Source organism: Neopsephotus bourkii, unplaced genomic scaffold, assembly GCF_033783945.1.
Source record: "Neopsephotus bourkii isolate Nb327-2 ecotype Australia unplaced genomic scaffold, CSIRO-AGI_Nbou_v1 NB_457, whole genome shotgun sequence".
Classification (NCBI taxonomy): domain Eukaryota; kingdom Metazoa; phylum Chordata; class Aves; order Psittaciformes; family Psittacidae; genus Neopsephotus; species Neopsephotus bourkii.
The window spans coordinates 163,654-183,413 of NW_026900959.1; the positions used below are offsets into that span (position 1 = coordinate 163,654).

General features: G+C 47.0%; 2 long non-coding RNA genes across 2 annotated transcripts in view; both read left to right on the forward strand.

Moving 5' to 3' along the window:
• The window catches only part of LOC133210352 (uncharacterized), a 95,317-nt gene that overhangs the window by 5,834 nt on the left and 69,723 nt on the right, over window positions 1-19,760 (forward strand). The gene's annotated exons all lie outside the window — the stretch shown is intronic.
• LOC133210353 (uncharacterized) lies at window positions 1,114-8,303 on the forward strand. The gene is made up of 2 exons (XR_009724927.1): window positions 1,114-1,186; window positions 7,828-8,303. It is a non-coding gene; the product is annotated as an uncharacterized LOC133210353 (long non-coding RNA).

Genomic DNA, 19,760 nt, shown 5'->3' on the forward strand with positions numbered 1-19,760 from the left:
TTTCTGCTTCTCAGAGCCAGCACAGTGCTTTGTGTAACCCGAGTCCCTGCAGGACCAGGTCAGCGCTCAGGCATCTCCCATTTCCCAGCCCTATGAGAGGGGATTGGATTTCAAACGTGTTCTGTGTGTCACCCTCCAAAGACATAATACAAACAAGTGACACCCCAGGACCAGGCGTCTGAAGGGGGGAGCAGAGGGATGGGACAGGAGCTCACAGATGCCCCCAGCCGCCTCGCTGAGGCACGTCCCTCACGAGGGAGGCTGAAGAGAGCAATCTGCACAGATCTCAGCACCAGGAAACAGGCATTTCATCACGAGTTGAGTCACGGAAAGGATTCAGCCAGGCTGCTGCTGCTAAGGCACAGACAAATGTAATTTATTACCCTGAGGCCTGCTGAGGCTTGGGGAACTCAGGAGGAACATGCAGCATTAAGGAGGCCTGGCCCCCTAGGAGGCTTTTTGGAGAGTGACTAATTGAGATGGGATATTCTCATCTGTCTGAGCACATTCAGTCCTTTCTCACGTGTGTATGGTAACATAAATAGCATGTAGGTGCTGGGAGAAGGGGCAGCCTCGCAGTTAAAGTGCTGACCTGAAACTCGGGACACCTGGGTTCACTCACAGCTCTGCTAGGTGCCTTACACAACTCAGCAAAGTCACTTCATCTTTGCCTCTATCAATTCCCCATCTGCAAGAGGTGATGAGAGTACCACGGTGCACCCAGGTGCTAGGAAAGACGAGGTGTTCCTGTATGGATCATCCCTGAGTGCAGGAGGAGGAGGCAGGAGCTGCAGGTTATGCCCTTGGGCACTCTTACATCACTGGGGGATAGAAGTGGGGTTCCATCACCTCCCTGCAGCCAGCCAGAGGGGAACCTGCTGCATCAGCAGTGCTTCTGGTGTAGGTGCAGACCATCACGAGGTGACACTATGGAGACTTCAGTGGCATTTAATGTCCCTCACAGGATCTGTGCTGCTTGTGGAGGTGAGGACATGACCCATAACCTGCCCCAGCCCTCCCCTGGCTCAGCTGCTTTCAATCATGGGGCACTTGGCTGAGTGCTGATAAATAGGCTTGGTGCAGGCAGCTGCTGTGGTTCAAGGGTGAGATGGAGTGGTGTCATCTGCCATGCAGTGGTAGCTTTGCTGGGGCCTCTGCATGTTCCTGCATGCCTTTGTTCAGCCTGGTATGTATTTGGGTGATGAGGACAGTGGGGTTATGCTAAGGGAAGTCTGTGTGACCTTGCAGGAGCCATTTCACATCTGTGTACTGCAGCTCAGCCAGCATTAGAGCTGTCTCCTGTGCTGCAGGGGAGGGGGCCTGGGGAGTCATTAGTATTTGGTAAATGTATGAAGATTTTTCAGGTGAATTGGGGGTCTTTTATAGCCATGCAAGGTACTGGGTGTTTTTCATGCGTGTGCTGATTAACTGGTAGTATTAAATGCTGAAGCCCACCACTTCCCATATGTGCAAGTGTGTGTGTGTGTGTAGCAAGGCCAGGCAAATGACTAATGCAAACCTGAAGAGAGACAGCAGAGCATATTGTAAAGATCAACCCTATTTCAGCTTATGTTCGACTCGGAAATGCCAGAGATTGTTTCATAGTCTTCTGCAATGTTCATTATAAAAGTCCCCAGATGGCAGATGGCTATTAGCTCACTGTGACCTATATAAATGTCAAACGTAAAGCTATTGCCCCAGTGAAAATCTCAAAATAAATAACAACAGGAGGGATGCTGTTCTGCTGCCACCAGGATTTATGGATTATGAATTCATGTTAATTCATCCCAAAGCCAGCGAAAGAGCGACTCGTGTCCTTTTGGAGGAATTCACTTAACACCTGCTTGTGGATGGATTCGAGTCCCCGAGGCCTGGCTCTTTGCTCTGTCCCCTTTCAGTCCCAGGCAGCTTCCCTGGAGGCACAACCAGTGCCTGGGAAGGACACGGGTGGTGATGAGCAGGGGACAATGCTGGATCACTCACTACTGGTAATGGAGATTTGCCTTTGTTTGCCAGAACTGTGTAACAGCAGCTTGAGCAGTGATCTCAGCTGTTTTCATTGCCCTTATTGATCACAGTGGCAGGTGTCAATCAGGAGAAGTGTGATTTCTCCCTAGGTTTTTCCATGTATGTTTGTAGAAGCCAGCCTGTGCCTGGTAAGTGCGGTCCCCTCGCTTACACTGGGTTGTTTGGAGGAGAAGGGGCAGAGGAAGGGGGGCTTTGTTTGCTCAGTTGGTCTGTTGCTGTGTTCTCATAGGTAATCAGAAGATAAACACCACCAGTAATTGCAGTTGCTGCAGCAAAACTTTCCCTGTCCTATATAGTATCACCAGAAAAGAGTGGTGGAAAAGATGTGCTTTGTGGAAAGCCTAGGTAGTGAGCAATGTTACAGTGACTCAGGTGTGTAGCAACAGGTCACACAACCCATAACCTCTGAAGTATGCTCAGGGCAGGCTATATGAGGAGTAACTTATTGTACACCACCTCAAACAGAAGTCAGAGGCTCTCAAACCCCCATGTTATTGCTGTGCTTCAGAATAACGTGTCTGGAGTTTGCTGCACTTTCATCTAAGCACAGAGTTTGATGTATGCACAGTAACTGCATACTCTGGTGCCGTTTGTCTCCACTTCCCTCAAGGTACCCTGTACACAAGACCTTTGAAAGGACAAGGATTGTGTTGATGGGTTGTATGGAATTTGCCCTAAATGGCCTGTTTAGGGTGATGGTTCAGGCAACTGGCAATCACCATTTAGCATCTTCATTTATATCTACATTTCTATGGTATCATACCTCAGATGGTACCAAGGCCATAGTGTTCAGCAGTGAGCAAACGCAGAATGAGGCTGTTATAAAGAAAACATTAAATAGTGGAATTTAGAAGAGTTGCTGCCTTTTTTTTCCCCTCAGTTTCACAGAACAAGTTGCTGCTGTCAGTATAGTTTAAGTTTCAGCAGCACAAATGATGTTTGGGGTTTTTTAATCTATTGCTCAGTGAAAAACATAAATGAGCAGCTCCTCGGAATATTTCATCTCCATAAAAGGCATTTTGGTAAACAAGCAAGTGAATATTTTATTAATGTTTCTGATGAAGACACGAGCGTGCAGTGATAGCGTGCAGGGGGTGAATCAGCTTGGTAAAAAACCAAGGGGGAAGAAGGAATGTGGGTCATTTTAATCCATGTAGGAACAATCTCGACCATCTTTCTCTCACAAACAGATTCCATCTGTGAGCTGTTGCAATAGTAAACCTCCCCAGGAAGCACAAACCTGCTTGCATTTCTTAGCACACTGATGGGTATTGACTGAACGCTTGAACCTGAGAATCTCTCTTTCAAAGCAAACCCTGTGTCACCCCTTGAGGTGTGCTGCTGATCCCTGCTGATCTCAGAACTGAGAAATGGGATAATCCCATCTACAGAGAGTACATGTACGAGAGGCAGCACTGAGCAGAGTGCTGCAACGTCCTCCAAAAGCCAAGTGAAGCCTTGGAGCACAGTATAGTAAATCCAGAGCTCAAATCTCTCATGTAGTTAATGACCAGGGCTCTAAAAATGTGTATTAAGCATGACATTAAAATGACAATGCAAAGTACTTCATACTGCGTGCAGCTCTGCCCTGTATAAATTAAGAGTAATTGAGTCCATCAAAAAACAGCCCTGTACAGTAGTTGTGACCACACTGTGCTGTAGTTAACATGTGTGTGGCCAAGAGGGACGCTCTGATTTATGGTGTGGGTTAGTCAGGGCTGGGAATAGCTGTTTGCTGTGCTTGTTCTGTGGTACAGGCAGGACAGAGCCCTGCTGAGGGCTCCGTGGCCACTGTTAAAGGTAGAGGGACACTGGACCTGCAGGGAAAACCATTCTGTTGGTGACAAATGCTGTCATTGATATGGTTCCCCTAGTAAATCCTGGTTGCCTTTTGCTGCTTTAACCTTCCTGTTCCAAGTGGCCACTCCTCAGAACAGAGGGTTGATCTTTGGGTGCAAAATGAGATTCCTCATCCTAAATCCATGACTCTAGATAGATGATAGATTCATCTCCATGAACTGGCAATCACAGCCCAGCATAGGAGGAAATTCCAAAGCAGGTAAGATTTCTTAGATGCATTTTCCCTTTGCAGTGGGCTGCATCTTTGCAATGGAAAGCACCCAGTAAGGACACCCAGGGGTGCGCTTCCCGTTCGAGCCATTCCCGCTGTTCCACAGCCTCACACGAACGGGCTACTGAAACTGCACTTGAAAATGAATTTCCCACAAAGCTGTTGCCAGGAGCTGACAGGTGACAGATTGCTGCATTGCTTGGGTATATATTGTTTGTGCCCTAAAGTGAAACGGAGGTCTTGGAACAACGGCCTTTTGTTTTTCTTTCCCTTTATTAAGCCTGCAATTCCACTGTGACAAACACCACAGCCGCCGGCTGATGCCATGCAAAGGCACCAAAGCTGGGTTGGGGACACAAGTCCAGAATCAGCCTAATTGGGCCCAAGCTAATGAACTGGGCAGGAAGGGATGAGCTCAGGATCCTCACCATGCATCTGTAGTGACTGTGGGGTTGAAGCTGGTATCTCTGACAGCTGCAAAGTGAGGTTAGTTACACTGAAAGGATGGGCAAAGCGATTCTGTTCAGCCCTCTTCTTGCGTCACACTGAACTTTTATGTCAAGGGAAAAAGCATAGCAAAAAGGCCAGCAGTGATGAGAAACAAAGCTCCTTAGGCTGTGCTTGTGTAGGTTTGACCACGGCAGTGGTCTGTGCTGGTGCTGCTGGGGTTCAGGAGACTCCGCAAGGGATGCAGAGCTGGTAGGAATGATGGCAGAATGAGGCCTCTTGTCATGCCAGGCCTGCAGAGAGAGAAAAAGACAGCTTGGCTGAAAGCAGATCTTTTCTCAGAGGCCCAGCTCCAGCTGCCCATGAAAGCCAAGTAAATCTGTGCAAGATGATGGTATTTGAGGAGTTGCCATAGCAAAAGATGAGGGTGTGTGGTTGAAACACCAGCATCCCTTGTTGCGTTGCAGCATGGTAGGGTTGGAGTTAACGTGGCCTAGAAGCAGAAACAAAGAAGGCTTTCCTTTTTCATTCTTTGGCATGCCTGTTTCTTGCCTCTCAGAGTATTTGCATGACCATAAATTCAGAGCTCTGGAGGATATTTTCAGCCAAAGACTACATGTGCAGGATACCATAATGTAAACTGCATATGTTGTGAGAAGTTGTTAAATGGAACCAGCAGATGATAATGTGCCCAGCATTGCTGCTAACATCACTTGATTTCCTCCCACCATAGGTAAAACAAGACCTCTTCCCAATCAATTCTAACTCTCTGACAGGCCTATAAATTAAAGTAGAGAATGGGTTTTGGCTACCAGACCTCCACTGGAGACCCAGGAGCTGGCCCTGTTCCTCAGAGTGGCCCTGCACACACTGAGGTGTGTGGAAGCCCAAACGTGTTTCACTTGCTGCTTCCCATCTCTGCACTCTGCCTTGCAGACAGTGAGACATGTTGAGAAAGTCTGGCACAGCCTGGTCCATCTGCCACCTCCCCAGTCTCTTTCCTATTGCTTTTCCATTGCAAATAGCTGTTCCCTCTTTCGGTGTGACTTTAGGGGTAATGGAAGCTGCAGTGTTTCCTCAGTGCTTGAGGATGTGCAGCTGTAAAAGCCAGGAGGTGAACACAGCAAACCTGTTTTGAGGAGCTCTCTTAATCAGCTTCCACCAGAAACAGGCTGAAGTGGACAGAAAACTATCCTCTCCCTGCCAAAATGTGGGGATGTGGTTATAGACCAGGAGAATAACGTGGGTGCTGCTTGTGCACTGAAATCCTGGTGGAGATGAACACACTCTGAAGTTGAAGGAAAAGGGCTATTTTTTAGTGTATTGACAGTTTAAAATGCATCATGGTGTTAGTAGTGTCGGGTCCTGGTTTGGTTGGTTTGGAAGTCTGATGTTGTACATCAAGTAGGCAAAGACTGCTGGAAGATCTCCTTAGGAAGCAGCCTTGGAATACTGTATGTATTTTGTTGTAGAGGGAGCAAAGGGCTCCTGTGGAGAGGGAAAACCATCTTCAGGGTTTCTTCCTGCTGCCAGCTCCAACACTGGATCTCAACCTGCAAAGTCAGACTTTCTGATGGTCCTTATCACAGATATCAGTGTTGGGGTCAGTGTCAGTGGAATCCAGCTCTGGACAGTGACTTCAGTTAGGGTTTTGGCACATGAATCTGAGGGAGGATGTGTTTCTGTCGATGATATTGTGTGTGGGGAATAACCCTAAACAGTAATCAAGTGAGTACTGAAGGATGCTGAACCACATGCTTTGGGGTTTGCATTTGCTTAAGTGGGCAGGAAGAGATGTGGCTTGTGTGGGTCTCAGTTTGTGCAGTTCCTTTTGTTTCCTGGACATCCTGCTATGAAGTTTCTTCAGCTCTTTTGCAAGGTGTGTTTGATGCAGGACATTGTCAAGGCCAGATGATGCACATGGTCCACCCTGGGAACCACCTCCTGTCTCCTGTTTAGAAAGGGGCTGATTTTGAAAGTGCAAAATGCATTTGAGTTTGGAATCTCAGCCGCTGGGGATTTCTTCACCCGGGATTTATTTGCCAAATCTCTTGGCAAATTGAGAATTCCAGGGTATTACAGGCACCTCAGGCAGCACAGGCTGAAGGAAAAAGCTCCTCTCGAGGTGTCTGAGATGTCACTAAGTGCTGCTGAGAAAAGGCAGACCCCTGAGCTCCAGACTAGCAAAGGAAAGCAGACGTAGGATTTGACTTTCCCTGTAGTTTCCGTGTGCGTTCACTTTGCCTTGATGTTAATTTAGTTTCATTTCCTTTGCCATTCCTAACTTTAAAAGTTAATCTGTGCTCTCATTATTTTGTTGTTTGCCACAAAAGCCTCTGAATTACTCTTTAATTGAGTCAAACGCAGGCTGGGGAGCTCAAGGAATTTCCAGTCCCAATCATGGGAAGACAGTTGGATCAAATCCCCGGTGCGAGGAATGCTCTCACTGCTCTCTGCATCTGCAGTTGTGAGTTCAGAGTCCAGCCAAGGCGATAAATCAGCAGCACATTGTCCACTGGGGTCCCAAACAGGGGCACAAAACACTCAAGCCCCTTCTGCATATGCTTCAGTAGGATTACCTGGCACTTCCCACAAGGTGTTGTAAGCCCTGTAGGGGATCCAGACCCAAGCTTGTTCTTATGTGCTTGGGTTGGGCAATACTAAGGCTGTTCCAAGAGCTCTTTGCTCCAAGGTCTTACTGCATTTGGGGTTGTGTATTGTTGACGTTGGGAGGAGCTGCAGAGGTGTCTGAGGGGATCTGCTCTCCTCTGTGCTCATCTGGGGTTTCCTCGGAAGGAGCACAGAAAGCTTCATGCTCTGGGCTAGGGAAGAATGGGCCCCTAGCCTTTGAGGAATACTCTGCATTGTAGAAGGGTCCTCAGCATCACTAGAGGTGACAGACTCTGTGCTGAATCTAGCATCCAAAGTACTGTGTTAGCACCTAAGGCCTCCATTAAATAGCTGGGATGGATCCTTAGTTTCAGATCTGCTGCAGAGTTCGGATGCTCTTGGATGCAGGACTGCAGGCATGAAAAACCCAGTTCTGGAGGGGGGAGCACCTTGTAATTCATAGAAATGTCTTTATAAGCCTGTGAAGCTGACCAAAGACAGTAAGAAACAATAATAACCCCAAACCAGCACTGTTAGTATTCATGACATGCAGCGTGGTAGCACCTTTAGCAGGAAGGTGTAAAAACATGGGAGAAGAGTTATCCTGATAAAGAGAGGATTAGCTAAGAGGCTTTTTGTCTTAAGTCCTGAACATTTTCCCCTGGGGGCAGGTGTCAAACAGCCCAATGAGTTGTGAGCATCCTCTGTCCTCCTGAAAGCAAATTCTACCCTGATAAACACTGCAAGGAAGAACTCTTGGAAATGCAGCGTGACTTAGATGCTGTCCCTTCCCAAGGGAAGTGAGTGCCTGTTTCTTAGACAACGAGGGTAAGAAATCCTCCTGCTTGCTTCTGTCTTGCTGGAGTGGGCCCTTTTCATTCCACGCTGCCAGTTCCCTATGATTGAAATTTGAAAGCATGTAGCTGTTAATCTGGGAATGATTAAAGAGCCTCATTTCTTGGAAGAGTCAGTACTCATCATCTGCCGTGCTGAATGAGCCTCTAACATCCCCTGATCCCATTATATTGTGATTAATTGTGCCAGTTTAAGTCAATAATTCATTTGTTAAAAATAGGCCTGCAAAGTATCATTTGTCTCAGGGGAGATATGAGAATAAAAAAAAATTCATTTGATACTTCTCATTAAATTAGTGTTGGGAGTTCTATTGAAGGGTTCTGTTCATGAAACATTTATTGCAGGCTTATTTGATAAGAAGTTGTATTTGTCTAAAATTATGTCTGCTAACAGATGTAACGGCCTGCATTTTCCCCTTGTTAATGAAAGTATAAAGAGCCTAAATAAGTGCTTGACTGGGGAGAGAAGTCTGGGATGACAACAAGGGAGATTTCTGAACATGTGTTTTACCAAACAGGCAGAAATAATGTCCTCATCTTTCACTGCGAAGTGGGGTCCTCTTCTCCCCACTCACTCTTCAGCGTGACAGTGTGGTAATGGGAGGTTACGTGCCTGCAGTGAAAGATGGATGTGCCCCAAAGTCTCATACGTGTAAATGGTTATAAATGTTGCATTCATATTCATCGAGCCATTAAAAATGTTTCAGCTGTAAACGGTTCTAAACGGGATATATAGGGAATAGTAGCTAGTCTGCTAATGATAATAGCCATAACTGACAAAGACACATGCTTAATATCTTCATCTCTCCAGTCAGATGTACTCTGTATCCCAGTTACATTCCTGAGATGTGTGGAAGGACGTACAGATTACCAAAGCTGCACAGAACACCCCTTCAGGAGGCGGCCAAGGTGGCTAATGGGGTGTGCAGCCTGATCGCAAGGTCACTGATTTCAATCCAGGCCAGGTCAGTGAGGGCCAGAATCCCTTTAGTAGCTAATGGATGTTCAGTGGCCTGCACCACTGAATTCCAAAGGTGGTTTCAATTGCTCTGACCTACCCCTGTCGTCTTTACTAGAACATAAACTGAGTAGTGCAGGGTTCTCCCTTGGTGCAGGAGGAGGAGGAATGGGTTATGCTTCGTCCTTTCAAGGTGTGCAGCAAATCCCAGCCTGACATGATGGCTGAGGTCCAGGCAGTAAAGTTTGCTATTTCTTGGTATTGGTTAGATTACCAGTGATTTCACAATTACTAAACTCCAATCACAGGTTCTCATTAATCATCATCTAGAGCACTGGAGGCTTCTACTGGGAAAGGTCCCTGGGGCACATCCCCATGGATGGCTGATTCACGTGTGCCCTGAGTCACCCTGCAAAGCACAGTTGTCCCAGTTGTCCCTGTTCCTCCTTCTGGGTCTCAACTACAACATGGTTCTGGGCAGCCTCATCTAGTTGAAGATGTCCCTGCTCATTGCAGGGAGGTTGGACCTGGACGACCTTTGAAGGTCCCTTCCAACCCAAACTGTTTTGTGATTCTATGAAGAGTGTGATGCAAAGCAGAGCCTTTTCTGGTTTATGGTAAGAAGTGCTCGTGAGCTGCAGATGGCTTCTGCACGAGTTGCAGTGCAGCATGGTGTGTCTGAAATGCTTTCAGTGATTCTGTGAGCCTGGATGAGCTCAGCCCATAATTCATTTCAAGTTAGGAAATGAAGGATGGGGAGCATGTGCTAGGGAAGGAGGCACTGGAGACGTCAAGGAAACACTGCACTGTGCAAGGGAATGTGCATGTTAAACTAAGGCTGGGTTTAGAAACCCAATCAAGGCCCATGCCAGGGTCTGTTCCAACATTTACACAGGCAAAATAACCTCCACAAACCACAAGTCTCTCTTCAGAACTGGGGTCTGTGTTTCTCACTGGTGTCTTTGAGGTATTTTGTAGCTCTTGCATCACATTACCTGGTGATCTGCCCATCAGCCATGCCGCACAGCGCACAATCCTTCCATTGTCTGAAAGCTGCCTTGTTTGACAGCAAGTTCTATTAATGTGATGTGCTGGGCCAAAAATGTGTCACTGCTGAGGAAGGGTGAGTGGAAAGCGCCTTTGATGTCTGAGTGACAAGTTTCATATGTCTGTGTGGGGTAGAGAGAATCCCAGCAGCAGTCGGCAGGGAGGGGGAAAGAGGGACAGGAATAGGCCAGCAGCTGTAGGTGCAGGCTCTGCTGCATTGCTCTGCTCTGCGGCCCCTGCTTGGGGATCTGTGTCAGCAGGATAGCAGCCTTGCCCTATTTTTAACATGATTATGTATGGGTTTACAACCTCAGCCTTTTAATGCACTCACGCTACTTCTGATGGTGTCCATAGAGAAGCAGGATGGATCTTGTTTATACTCAGCATAGCTCAGCTCAATTAAGTCAATGAAGCTAAATCAAGGACAATTTCTATTCGATGGAGCTGGGAGTAAGTCTGTAAATGCAGTGCAGGTTGTATCTGTCTCTGACAGATGGCTCAAGGAAGGTAGGGGGGTGCTGTCATTTTCTCACACTTTGGCAGCATTTTGTGAGCTTCTCCTGTCAATAAAATCTCTTTTGAATTGACCTGAATTGACAGATATCTATTGACTTGAACGGGAGATGGATCCAGTCAATAAGCTCTCATGCCTCAGGGCTTAAGCCAGTCACGAACTCAGGGTATGTTAGAAGGAAATATCCCTGATGTGTTGATTATTCCATAAAGTTGTCCACTTGGAGGATTTATGGACACTTGGTTGCTCACAAATACAACATACGGGACTGCAGGGACCATTAACCTGTTCTAGTCCAACAGCCCTGAGGTTCTGCAGCTCTGAATCTCTTTACAAGAAGTGAGTACAAAGATTGTTCATGGTTTTTAAAGCATGGGAAGAAGAATTCTGTGCTTGAATCTTAACCTGGGTAGCAGAACCTGAGATGTGCTTTCCCTGTTGCCCCTCTCCTGCTCATATAATCCTTTATGTAGCTGTGCAGCCAGCGCTCTTGCAGTCCTTCTCAAGGGTTGTGTTCTGGAAGTGCAAGCTTTGGCTTCGTTCTAATGATTCAGCTGCTCATGCTGACTCTGTATCTTCAGCAGCTGGGACTTTGTCCCTTAGTTCTAAGGGTAGAACATTGCTGCAGTGGTTTATGCAGTTTGTTCTCGTTGGTTTAAGCAAGGATGCGTTCAGTAGAAACAAGAGCAATGCTAATACAGCACTTTTGTCTTCTTGGCCCTAATTTCCTAATTTGGCTAATGAATATCAATAACAATCCTATAATGTGAATAAGTATTTCTGTAGCTGAGGAATGACCCTGGCACAGAAAGGTTTGATCGCTTTCCAGAAGCAACACTCCAAGCTCCAGTTCAAGGCCAGAAATCCTTTGCTGTCATCTTTCCCATCTTTAAGAACAAAGCATGACTAAGGGGTTTATCATGGCAGAAAGACACTTTGTGAGTTAACTCTTTGTGTTAACTTGGTCATTAACTGAACAGAACTAAAGATCCAAAGAACCCCTAAGAAGAGTTTCTGGTTTACAGATTAACCTGTTCACAGAGCAAACAAGACACTGGCCATGCTTAACTGGCAGTGAATTGAGCACTAGTGAGAATCTTGCCATGACGGTGCATCCTGCGTGCTTTGAAATCCAGTCCTGTGGCATATGAGATGGGGAAAAAAAACCTTGCCTTGGTTTTACTGTTATTTTCTGATTCCAAGCTCAAATAGAAGAGGGAAAGGTCACAGTTCTCATTCATCAGCAGCTTACATAGGAGTGTTTGGTTTTTCATTGAGTAACAGGAAGGTGTGTCCCAGCTGGGCCAGGAATAGAACAGCTGAATGGCTCCACTAAGACCCAGCAAACCCAGACTAACCCTGTCCTGGCTTTGCTCTTGGCACTGTAGTTGTCCCACCTGGAAAACTTCTGCTGGCTGCATTAAGAGGTAAGCTTTGTGACTTACCTGGTATTTCTCACCCTCAAGTCAGGAGGAGCAAACTGCTTGGTTTCAACAGGTAGTGGCTGCAAAATACGCTTGATGCTGTCAAGGAGAACAAACCTTTGTGCTGTGTTTGCTCTCTGGAAGCTGTTGTGGAGTCCTGCAGTGGCCCCTCAGGGCTTGAGAATTCACCTGCACGGGGAGAAGTGGTCAGAAGAAAGAAGCAGCTTCAGGCAGGAGGTGGGGATCAAAGTTAGGCCTAAAACATCCCCAGGATCTGAGATATGGAAACTTCCACGTCGACTGCTGGAAAGTGCATTGGAACCAGGGCTAGAGGGGCACAAGTCAGAGGTGTTGGTCTTCAGAAGAACATGCTGAGCTTTGGGGGAGGCCCTCGGTGCCAAGTGAGGTCTGTCAGCCTGGTCAGCAACCCCTTTAGTGAGACCTCGGGAAGCTGGGGTTGATGACATTTTGTGGCTGCTCATGTGTGCGAGGCAGGGGTAACCTCACTCATTCCCCACAGCCATCAGCAAGGAGCAACTGTTAACTTGCAGCCCTGGCTTGGATTTGAGCTGGGATGCTGGAGGTCAGAAGCTGTCACTGCTATTCCTTTAAGTCATCCTCTGTCCCTCTGTTCCCAGCCGTGGCAAGGCTGCCTGTCAGCGGGGAGCATAAAACAGATTGTGACACAGGGCAGTGATTTTTTTTAACAATCCTATTATGAAAGACAGAGTGCTCCCATTTCCTTTGCAGCTTTTATCAAGACTTAAATTGCTGCCAAGGGAAAAGGGGGAGGGGGGGAACCCTCACTGCTTTTATTTTATTTTTAATTCTTTTTTTTTAAGGAAAGATTTTGCTTAGTTCCTAAATTCCTCCCTAAGTCTCCTCCAAGCAGAGATCCAACAGTATCCCTATTAAATTATATAGAGCGAGTCCAGTCCTTGGCTGTCAGCGGGACCCATCAGTCCTAATTTATCGCCCCAGGAAACACAGTACAATTATGGTAATAAATAATAATAGGATTCAGTACATGACAACATGAATGATGGAGCCTCTCAGAACTCATTTACATTGCTTTGTGTTGCAATCACCCTGCTTCTAATGTAATGCCAAGCAAATGAGCCTTTTTGAATATTGTGCAATCTATTGCAAGTCAACTGGCACAAAACTCACTCAATAAATCATGTTCAAACACATGCCTCTAATGACAGGTAAATCAACAATGAAGTAATTGCATTTAATGTATTGAAATACTGGACAAAAACAGTGACCTCAAAGTGACTTTTTGTAGAAGGTTTGATACAGTTGCAGTGGTAAATGGGTCTGTTTTTACCAGGCACTTCTTGCTCAGATGCACTTGTGGGAATTAATGATACTATTTCCTCTGCACACCTTGATTCAGTGGCTGCTTTCAGGGCCAGCCCCGTGCCTGATGCTGGTGGCTCCTGGCACAGCCTCAGCCTTGCAGGTCTGGGCACTGAACCCTGGGCTCTGTCAGGAGCTCTCTGAGGACCAGTGCACTTGATAGCGATGCTCGAGGTTCTGTGCTGCTGCAGTGGTGTGACTCCATCAGAGGCACTTCAGCTCAGCCAGTGTACAGTGGTTTGTTCTGCTCTGGTGCTTCAATTGACTCTGTTCAGTTTGCCCGATTTCCGTGTCCCATTTATTTCAATAGAGGAGGAAAAAGATGGGTTGGACTGTGGAGCAGAGGCTTCTGTTCTGCCTCCTGTCATCCCCTCATGTGGCTCTGTGTGCAGTGAGGTGGGTGTTTTGGTGGTTGGAGGATGGAGGAATACATGTATGCATGTTCTGCTTAAGCCAGAAGGCTGGTTTTGCTTTGGTAGCAAGGACAATGTTAGACCTGCATTTCTTATCCCTAATGGGATGTTTCAGGCGAGACTTTCCACCTTTTTCCCCAATGGATCATGCAGATGTTTACAACTCTGCAGACCCTGTAGGGGCCGTTTTCTACCATGCTACACTAAGGGTATTTCCTGCTGCTTTGCTGGGTTGTTACTGACAGTAGGAACCACATTGAAGAACAGTCGGGTTCAGAGTGCTACTAACAGTACTCTGATGAAATAACCACTGCTCCTGAAGAGCATCACTGCTCTCACAGAGGTGTTGCTATTCCAGTGCCATTCCTACACCACGGGGCCTGCTCGGAGCAGATCCTGGATTTCCACACACTTGGCTCTTCAGCAGCCATCCATGAGCACACTGAGGGACCGGGTGGCCAAGCTGGACCACAGGTGACGTGTGGGTAAGAACCAGCAAAACAGCTCCTCTGTTGTTGTTGCCCCATGAAAACATGGTGTTAGCAGAGGAAAGTTTGAGATGATACTTGAAGGCTGATGAAGAAACAACATTGCAGATTTTGGCTCTGATTTTATTCCCTTACCCTTCCCTTGAGAGGGAATTTGGCAAGTGTCAAAGGTCTCCTTGGATTCTTGAGGCAATGGAAAGGTTTTGCATATCCCCAGGCTTGACTGTCTCTGCTGATAGCTCCCATATGATATAAACTGATTAGCAAAATGTCTAGAGCCAGGACAAAAGAACTATTAACTAGGAAAAAAAAAAAGAGAAGAACAAGAAATGTCTGCAATTGTAGAAAATTGTTACCAGTTGTACTTACCATCCAGTTTGTTCCTTGGCAGTGGGAATGTCAGGATGCAATCACCCAGGTTTCCTAGACACGCGGCCTCTAGGATCTCGGTTACAAACACTTCCAGTGTTGATTCTGTGGTAGTCGTGGGGGGCTCTGCCTTGGTTTCCCCTAGCTGTTAGGATGGATTCCTGTCATCCCAAGGAACATGGCAGGTATTTGGCAACCAGGCTACATCAGCCGCGGTTCATTGTGAGAGGTAAAGCCCTGTAAGTCTCAAGACTGGTGTGGTGGTAGTGACTGTCTGGGGCTTTCTTAGATGGTGGGAGTTGAGCTAAAGTTTAATCTGAACTTTGGTAAGCATTGACCTAATTTTGCTGGTTTGAAGGGCTACTGCTGGAACGAAACAGGTTTTTAGGTGGTGTGATGTATTAGTCTAGATAAAGCAAGCAGCTGCAGACGGGATCTGCACCTCTGAAGTCATGGAGGATCAAGAGTTGGATCCTGCGTTTGATCCAAGTATTGTGCCTAGGATTCTGTGCTCCATAGGCCAGTGCATGCGTGAACACATCCGTGCCATTCCCTGTCTGTTCACACGCACACAGAGCAGCTGGGCAGCGGCACACGCATCCTGCAGCCTTCCCTTGCACACACACATTCCCTTTCCCGGCTCTCCCCCTCCTGCCGCCTTCCCAAGCTCCCCAGTGTGAATTAATGTCAGCAGTTTGGCGGCAGGAAATAGACTCACTCCCCTTGTCATTTTATTACGCAGCTCCCAAGAGCCAATAATCAGGCTCTGGCTGTGAAAAGGCCCCGGCTTAGGCAGCTTGATTAATGACTGGGGGTCACTGCGCAGCACCTTTCCCACTGGATCTCTGAAGCACACATACAGCCCAGCTGGAAATGAACAAGAGTCTGAAAGTGAGGAATAAAGAGCCTGAACAATCAGGAACTGAGAACAGCCCCTGCCAAGACAAAAGGGAGGAAATGCTGCTTTTGCAGGCCTCCTTCATCCAGGAGTTGGTTTTCTTGGTTGGGTTTTTTCTCTCCCTGAATCCAGTGGGGTTGCTGCATTAACTGCTCAGGACACAGGGAAGGGTGCAGCCTCTGAGGATTTGGGGAATCCGGGATTTTTGGCACAGGACTTGGGAAATGTGAAAGCTCCTTTTCCTTTGCTGTGCCTTTACCATCCGTTGTGTCTATACCGGCCTGCTAAAAGGATTGAAACTGAAGTCCAGTGTTTAGGAAAACACCAGCTATCAGAGAGGACTAAAATGGGAAATTAACTTGAAAGGGAGCGAACTCTGTGAGCAGTTTTCTCTTCTGCATCATCGGGCTCAGGCCCAGCTCAGGGTGGCTCCTGCGAAAGGATGGGGTAGAAGGCTCGGATCTGTGTTTTCCAGGAGCAGAGGCATTCCTCCTGCAGCACCTTTTCCTAGGACCCCTGTCTCTTTGGGAAAGGCTTCCCCCTGCAGTGCTTTCATAGCAGTGGCTGCTTCAAGCCAAGTGTGCTGGGTAAGCACAGCTCTGCTCCCTGCTCCATGCCAGCACCAGGCAGGAGGAGGCAGGAGGTCCAGCCCCATGCTCTTAATTCCACTCCCCCCAAGCAATGAAGCAACAAGCAAGTGAGAGCTGTTTGGGGCTGATGTCATTGGTCTACACAAGAGGCTTAGGGAGATGTTCTGCCTTGAGACATATTAACCCCAAGCCTTTCACTTTGCTGGGTCAGTAATAACTCCATGCTTTCTTCCCATTGCATGGCCGTGAAACCCAGCGGTGTTGCTCAGTGGGGACTCCTTTTTGGAGCAGTTCTGTAGAGATGAATTAAGTTCTTGGTGTCACTGGAGTTACTGCACATGTACTACAGTACCTGCAAGCAATGGCTTGGGCTCAAAGGTCTTCTCTCTTATGGTTTAATTCACCTTTAGGGCCTTGTCTGCGTCCAGAAGATTTGTCTTTTTAAGAATAGTGGTCTTGAAACCACTCTAAATGCAGTAAACCATTGTGTGAACATGAGCTTCAGTTTCAGGCTATTTTAAGCTGAATTAGGATGGATTTTAAGAGCACCACCACAGCCTTTGTGCTGGTTTACTCTATGAGTTAAAAATTGCCTATTAACGTGTCAGATGCATCAGCATCTTACTGTGACTTCAGCAGTTGTTGCTCTTCACGTGCACAAATGCAGGTTAACCATGCTTGAACTAGAACATTTTGCATTGAGATTTAACTTAATCCAACTTAACTTTTGTTTGCTCTAATGGCTTACAGTGACTCGACTCACAGCGAGGGTGTCACTTGCACTTAAGTCTTTGCAAAAGAGATGTGAAATGCTGTTGCCCTACTTTGCAGAATGAGGAGATACAGTGGAAGTGGGAGGAATCAGTCCAATAGCACTCAAGAAGCTGGCAGTACAGGAGGCATGTCAGTCACTCGCAGGAACAGAGGGAGAGTTTGGATTTAATTCACCTCAAATCTCAGTTGATGCTGCACGAGTGAGTAGTGAGTTTTGATTCACTGCAGACAAGGGAAAAAAAAGATGCTGATTTTTCTGGCTGAGTCAGCTCTGCGAGTCAGATCTGGGTAGGGCAAATTTCAGTCTTTTGTTATTAAAACAAGAGAAATAACCAAAGCATCTTCTTCAGAAGAAAAGGTGAAATGTTGCCCCTGACCTGATCTTTGTTTTGTGTATGATTTCCCACTGCAATAGGCACTGCTGTGTGAAACAACTGGGTTTGAGATGGCACAAGAGAGAAAAGGAGGACTGAACTGATGCTGTTGAAGTTTCCAAGACCTTATGGACTAGGAATAGCAAATCTGCTCCTATGAGGTCACTTGTTCACACTCTGCCACCCCAAAAGCCTGCCTTTCCCGGCACTCTGCAGTGCTTTGTCCAGCCAGGTTCAATTGACTCGAGCGATGTGGTTTGCACTGCTTCCCATGAGAGGGTATTTTGCAGTCTAAGAGCTCACCAGGAAGAAAGATTTCCTGGTAATCAGTCCAAATTTTCCTGTTGCTAATTAGCTATAACCTATTGGCTCATTTCTTCTCAGTGGCCTTAGAAACCCACATCAGCATCTCAGAGTTTCCCATTTCCTTGCCCATTACCCAGCCCTGTTCCTCACCATCAGTCACCATCTCCCTGGAGGAGCTGGGCTCGTGTGGTCTTGGTGTTACCCATCTGGCACCAGAAGCACCCTGATTTCCAAAGCCAGCATCCACAGCACAGCAAGGTCAGGCTCAGTATTTGCTGGAGCTTCAAAGAACTCGGGTCAAGATCCAGCAAACTCAATACTGAGGAAATGAGGTTGCTAGGATCCCGAGATTGTTTATTATGCTCTCAACTTTAATTAGCTGTAAGTAACATCATGTCAGTGTTCTGCCACAAATGCTAAAGCTGTCAAGGCAATTTTACTGAGTCTGGCAGCTTAAATCAGAAACAAGAAAGTCAACATGTCAATAATGGATCTAGACATGATGGATGTATTAAAGGGGAAACCTAAAAGTTCTGGACTTCATTATACTGACTTCAGCTCTGAAAATGCATGCCAGAGAAATCTGCACCTCATTGGAAAAGCCCCTTGGGGATGCTGTTCTCAATTATGGGGCACTTCTCCTCACCTCCATGCAGTTGGTTTCAGCAGTAGAGACCTTACAAAAGGGTGAATAACCTGTTCAGGTACAAATAGATCTATGGAGGTAAGAGAGGGTCTGGTGAATCCAGGGGTGGGGTTGTTACTTCCTTTTAAGAAGGAGCTGTAAAACACCCAGAACAAATGCAATTATCCTTAACATCGGGCATGTTTAGAGGCAGGAGATGTTGGTCCTGGTGCACAGAGCCCCTTTCACACATTCTGAGATGGGAAAATGAGTCTCAATTCCAGTCCCCTTGTTAGCACAACTGAAAATCAGGCTTCCAGATGCCTCCTCCAGCCCATGCATCCAACACTGCTCTGTTTCCCTGAGCCAGGACTGTTCTGGAAGGTGAGGCTTCTCTTTCACATGGATGTTGTGCCTTCATAAAGCTTCCTTAGGAAGGGACTGACATCCTGGCTAACGGAGCAGCATTGCTGTGATGCTCAAAGCCCAAACGTGAGCAGAGGTCTCGCCTTCTCCCTGTGCTCCCTCCCCTGCTATCACCTGGAAGTGGAGTCTTTCTTCTGTAGAAGTCATTGGGTGTGAGGCTGCAGTGGGGAGTCAGGAGGAGATGAGTGAGCTGTGGCTGCAGGGGATGTGTGTGGGAGAGAGAAAGCACAAGAACGAACTTCCTTTCTCTTTCATTAGTGAGTAGTTGTTTATTTTCTGCCATGTCCCGTTCTAAGTGTATTTTGGCTTGTGTATTATACATATGTCTATTAAAATTAAGCAGATTTGCCACGGTCTGACAATGTTAATTCTGCTCTGAAAACACAAGCAGATGTTTCACAAGCTCTCAGGTTGTGGGTTAACCACAGCTGGCGTGTGTGTGTGTCGGGGAGCCTGCGCTCCCCAGTACCTGATGTCCCGAGGTGGGGCTGGCAGCAGAGAGGTGGAGAATGTCTTACTTTCCACAAGCAATGGTAATGGTTGATGCAGGGCTTGTTTTAAAACCTGGAGGTGCCTCAGTTCTGAAGAGCAAAAGAAATCCAAAGCTTTTCAGAACTGGTCAGAGTGCCCAAGGTGCTGCTTTAAATCCTGTGTTCACAGTTCCTCTGCTCAGACTGACTTTACAGCTGCTTTTCCTGGAGTTGAGCAGCACATTAAGGCCATCATGGAATCAAAACTTCAGCCCCTTTCTTTGCTCAAGCTTTCCCTTTCGTCCACATTTGGCTCTCCCAGATGATGTTGGTAATTTCCGGGTTGTAATTAATAACAATAAATCAGTGCAGTCCATCATTGCTGGCTGTTTCCTGCCACCACTTGGATGAGAGGGCTATGGGTTTTTTCCAGCTTTTCCAACTGTTGGTCAAGGGAAGCTGTCATATGGGGACTGTTGGTTAATAATAAACCCCAGCACATTTCCTCCCTGGGAAAGTAACATCTTCACATCTGCTTTTGGGTGGAAACATCTGTTCTATCCAAGCCTTGTCTGTCTTGAGAAGAGCCAGGCATCCTGGGAAGGCATTCCAGCTGAGGTGGAGGTGGGGGGGGGTGGTTCTTCTCTCTTCCCCACCCCTCTCCCAAAATCTTTCTGACATTGATGTGTGCCGAGCAGGCAGCAGCATCCAG